The sequence below is a fragment of the Tetrao urogallus genome (genome assembly GCF_951394365.1).
Source record: "Tetrao urogallus genome assembly, chromosome: 5".
NCBI classification, from domain to species: domain Eukaryota; kingdom Metazoa; phylum Chordata; class Aves; order Galliformes; family Phasianidae; genus Tetrao; species Tetrao urogallus.
Genome location: NC_136818.1, coordinates 21,900,811 through 21,905,925, shown reverse-complemented (window position 1 = coordinate 21,905,925; position 5,115 = coordinate 21,900,811). Strand labels below are relative to the sequence as shown.

Here is a 5,115-nt window from a genome sequence, read left to right as displayed (position 1 = left end):
AAGTCCTGTGGAGTGGTGGTGAAAATGAGGTAACTTCAGAACAGGAGGAAAAGGGTCTACTTGTGTGGGTTTTTTTCTTTATATTTGAGGCAGTCATCACTGGTTTGCTTTGTTGTGCAGTGAATTAAACAAAGTGAAACGGGGATGAGGCTTGCTCTGAGATCCTGGAGGCAGCATGTGAAATCAGCCATTTTGCATGTTCTAATCAATAACAGTGAGTTGAAGTAAAATGCCCCCACCTGTGGTGCTCTGTATTTCCAAGTAGAAAGCAGGTGTGGCCTTTTCCCTTGTTGTTAGGCTTGAGTATGGGAGGTTATTATCAGAACAAAAAAGGGCAATTCAAGTACACGAGACTTGTTAGTGACGTTAAGCGTCGATGGAATTGGGTGAAAATATATGGAAATAAGAAGTCAGAACTCTCAATTTAGGAGTATCAAAGAAGATTCATGACAGGTGCTAGAAGGCTTTTTTTTTTGTTTTGTTTTCTTTTTGCCCCTCAGTAGATTTTGTGTCAGCAGCGTGTGGAATTTCCTTTGGTCACTTAATGTTGTCATATCGTATAGACAGCAGCACTCAGAACAGCACAGCATCACTGCTTCATGGATGCAGGTAAGAAAATATAGTATTTTTGAAGCTGTTTTCTTGTAGCATATGTAGTTTTATAAATGTTAATGAAAATTTTTAATTAATTTGTTACATCAATGAATTAGGAACTTGGCGTGTTCTCTGTATTCAAATGTGGTAATCAATTTGTTTTATGCTTCTTAAAATATAATGTAAATCTCCTCTTAACTGCTAGAACTCAATCACTGGCCTGGCACTCTCCTCAGTACTAATGTGTTTCTAGTTCACTGTTCTCTGGTTCGAAACTCATTAAATCCTTCTGAGTTCAGAGCATCTGCTGGGAAGTTGCTGGATTTGAAGACAGGTAGAGCTTTTGTTGTTTTTGGAAAAGATGTATTTAGTTTTGTTCCTGTGCTTGTGGTATTCTTCAAGATGCATCTTGAAATTATGTTACAAGATGCCTCTATGTACTCTTCAGTGCTGTTGACTAGTATTTGTTTAAACGAACAATTAACATCACAATTTACTGTGCATATTTATGTGCGATGACAAACTTCCTGTGTAATCGAGCGTTATAAACTTAGTATTTATAATACAACATTCACGTTGTTGTAAGAAAAATATACTTGAACATAGTGTAGCTGTTGTTAAATAGGGCTTATCAGCTACTTTGGTACTGTACTGCTTAAACACAGTGCTAAAACAACACAGCAAATGTGATTGTAAAAGTATGTTGCTTATTGTTTAGAGACAATTATAGAATTTGGAGCTAAATCTATAGAACTTAAGAGCAAACAAGTCTTCTAAAATATATAACTATCAAGTATAATAATCTATTTCACTTTACATGATCGTTCTTGCATTGAGTGTATTCTTTCCGCTGAAATGAAACTGTCTGGTGCTTGAAGTAAATAATCCCTTTGTCAATGCATGGTTCTGGAATCTTAGTCATACATGGCATGAATATTATCTTAAAGCAAATAAACACTTAAAAAGCAAGATAGTAGTTGAAGATCTTGCCCTATGATGAATTTTGCTGGTACATGAAGTCATGCATTTATAAAATAAAAACCATAAACAAACCATTATATTATCTTTTCCTCAAACTCTTTAAAACTAAGTATGTGAATTCCCTTGCAGGTATAAACCCATCACTGTCTTCATCTTCTTTATCAAATATGTCTTCAACCAAAGCATCATGCTGGGTGTCATTTACCACTGCTCCATGCTTCTCAAATTCTTTCTTCAAGTAAATTTTCACCTCTTGCTTGGACAGCTTCCAGTCATCATTAAGATCCATCTCTTGAAACGACTCATGAGACCTGGGTCCATTCCTAATTTCTAGAAGGTCAATATTGAAGATCAGTGTGCTCTCAGGTGGAATTTTTCCTTTCCCTTCTTTTCCATAAGCAAGGGCTGGTGGAATAGTTAGCTTCCGCTTCTCCCCCACACACATGTCCTTCAAACCTTTGTCCCAGCCTTTGATGGCTTCTCTTATGCCAAGTGTAAACCACATAGGTTGCCCATTGTTATGTTTGTGACTTGTAACATACTTAGAAGAGTCAGTCACATCTCTTGTGGAGTGGAACATGGAGCCGTCGCTCTGCAGGAAGCCCTCGTAGTGCACCAGCATCATGTCCCCCCACTTGGTCCTCCGGTGGCACAGGAACGGCTTCTGCAGCACCTCCACCTTCACGTCGGCCGCGGGGATGAGGGCCGCGGCCGCGCAGCCCAGCAGGATGCCCAGCAGGGCGGCCCGCAGCGCCGCCATCCCGCCTCGCCGCCAGACCCAGCGCCCACCTCAGCGCCGCGAGCCCACCATGGCCCACCAGCTGCTGGCAGCACGGCGGCCGCTCGGCCCAGCCAGCCCGCAGACGTGGCAGCTGCCCTCACGGCCGGCAGCCCTCGACTTCGTGCATGTATGTATGTGAGAAAAATTTCACTGAAATCTGGACAGTCTAGAGTTTAAAAAAAAAAAAAACAGCAACATAAATTAACCCGTTTCAAACAAATTGGTGGCAGTTGAAGTACTTCATTATGGTATAAAGAACTCTTCTGAGATCTGCATGTGTAATCTGCAACCTGTGTAAGTCATTATGTCCCTAGAGCCAGGATGAGTATGAGATGGGACCAACCCCAGATGTTTGATTTGGGTTAATATTTATTGAACTTAGAAATAGTTTTAAAACCAGACAGTAATCAATTGTTCATGCTGCAGCTCTCTTTACGTGGTTTCTATGAACAGAGCAGCCTGTTAAGAGTAATAATATCTGCTTGAGCGTACAACTCCTTCTGCAATAATTGATGCAGCAAGCAGCTCTATTCAATGACTGATGGTACGTATGCAGACTTAACTCCAGTCTTTGGTGGTTTCAAATAAAATTGTGCTGAATTTGGAGAATCTTTACTGTTGAAAGGAATTTAGGCTTGGTATTAATAGGTTTTTTTTTTTTTTTTTTTTTTAAATAAGCATGAGATAGAGATTTGTATTTTTATGATATTTTGATCTCTGAGGACGTAGGAGGAAGACAAACCTGTTTTCTGATCTAGAATCATATAATGGCTTAGGATGGAGAGAACCTTAAGGATCATGTAGCTCCAGCCCCCTACCCGGGGCTATGTTGCCACCCACTGGATCAGGCTGCTCAGGATCCCATCCAACCTGGCCTAGAATGCCTTCAGGAATGGCACGTATCATAAGTTCACATCAGTCTTTTCTTTTTTCCCCCAGTTTCATCACATGAATGAATTAAGCACAGATAAAAAAGAAAAACGAGAATTGCTCTTATGTTTTCTGGTTAGGATATGCAGAGTTATTTGTTATGCTTTTCATTTTGTAAAGTTTTACTGCATTGATTTGGAATAGAAGTGCTGGGAAAAGGAGCTCTGGTTCCTCAGATAATTAGCTATATACTTCAGGTCATGGTACCAATTGGATTTTAAATATGCTGGGTTACACTGGGACTCGTGGAAGTAGCTGTGACATTCATGTGAATTCTAGATAAGTTTTGAGTCATCGGTAGGTTATGGTGAATACTAAATGAATTATTAAGGCAAGTGTAACTGTATTCCGTATTTGTGATGCAAGCAGCTGTATGAGTAGAAAAGTAAACATATCCCTGACTTTAAAAAAATATATATATAATAATAATAATAGGAAAACTTAGAAGATCCGAATGCAGTGTATGTGTTGAAGAGAGAGATAAAATCACATCCACAAAGCTTTTGTGGGAAGGAAATAAAAGCCTTCTGGCTCTGGTTTGGAATTTTTTTTTAAATGTTTGAATGTAATAGGATGAGTTATGGAATACCATGCTATGCCATTTTAAATGAATACCAGGCAGATTACCTTATTTTTTATTTATAAATCATAAGTGCATCATAACTGGAGAGTACAGGGAGAATAAAGTGGCAAGAAGATGAATTACTACTACTTTTTTTTAGAATTATATTCTAATTAATTTGTTAAGGATGGTACATAGGGGCAAGAGAAGAATGAAAGTCTCTTGGTGAATGGGTCAAGGTGGGAAAGAGGAAATGCAGGCAATGTTAGTCAGCAATACAGAATATGAAGGAAGTGGAATTCTACCTCTACTGAAAAGCCTGGATAGTTTTGTCTATTTATTTTATTTTTGTTGTTTATTTTGCAATCCAAATCTTGCTGGAGAAGCAGAAAGGTCTTCTACAGTGGTGGTAGGTTGGGTTAATCTAGGTTAAAATCTTATGTTGTTGAGGCATTGTCCTTGTCCAAACAAGTGTAACAACTAACTAACAATTAAAAATAGACATAAAAACATTTTTTTAATGAAGAAAACAACATGAAGCCATATCTTGCTGTTACCATATTACTGTACACAGAGTAATAATAAATAAAACAGCAAACACCTTGACTGTCTAGTGATCTTTGGTTTTTTTTTTTTGTTTGTTTTTGTGAAACACTTTCACACTTAGTTCTAGGCATTTTCAGTTGCAAATAGTAGCTGATGATTGTAGCTATTTAGAACTGCTAAGTGTTGTCCTGTTTGAAATGAGCATTTTTTTGGAGAGTTTTCTGTAATCCAACTCATCAAAGTAATTTCTTATTAACTTATGTTGTACCTGAACCTTTGAAGATACAGTGCTTATTAGATCAGAGTTGTGTACACGTTCCATTATTCATTCAGTCACCTTTATGTTATATTAAATTGTTAGTCTTCAAAGTGGTTTGCTGTGCTTTTGGATTTTGGAGAGCGATTGTTTTAGAGGAGAAATTGAGAATTTTATCTATTTTAGAAGGAAAAGTTTCTTTTTAAAGCTTACTTTACAGTCCACTTCAAAGCTGCGGTTGCAACTCAAAAAAACCTGAAACATCCCCAACTAATGTGATGAACTGACTTCTTTCTTTGGCCCCACACGGAGGTCAAAAGTTCAGCATCCCTTATTAATTCACTTTTCATAATACTAATACTCTTGAGTGCTTAACTATGCAATGACTTTAATACTGTATTTATTGTAATCAAGTTGCAGTGTTAATAGTAGCAAGTGTTACCTTTACTGCGTAGATTGGGATAT

General features: G+C 37.9%; 1 pseudogene across 1 annotated transcript; it reads right to left on the bottom strand.

Moving 5' to 3' along the window:
* Positions 1-1,654: 1,654 nt before the first annotated feature.
* On the bottom strand, positions 1,655-2,335 carry LOC306946741 (peptidyl-prolyl cis-trans isomerase FKBP14 pseudogene; annotated as a pseudogene). The gene has a single exon. The product of its transcript is annotated as a peptidyl-prolyl cis-trans isomerase FKBP14 pseudogene (transcript).
* Positions 2,336-5,115: the final 2,780 nt, after the last annotated feature.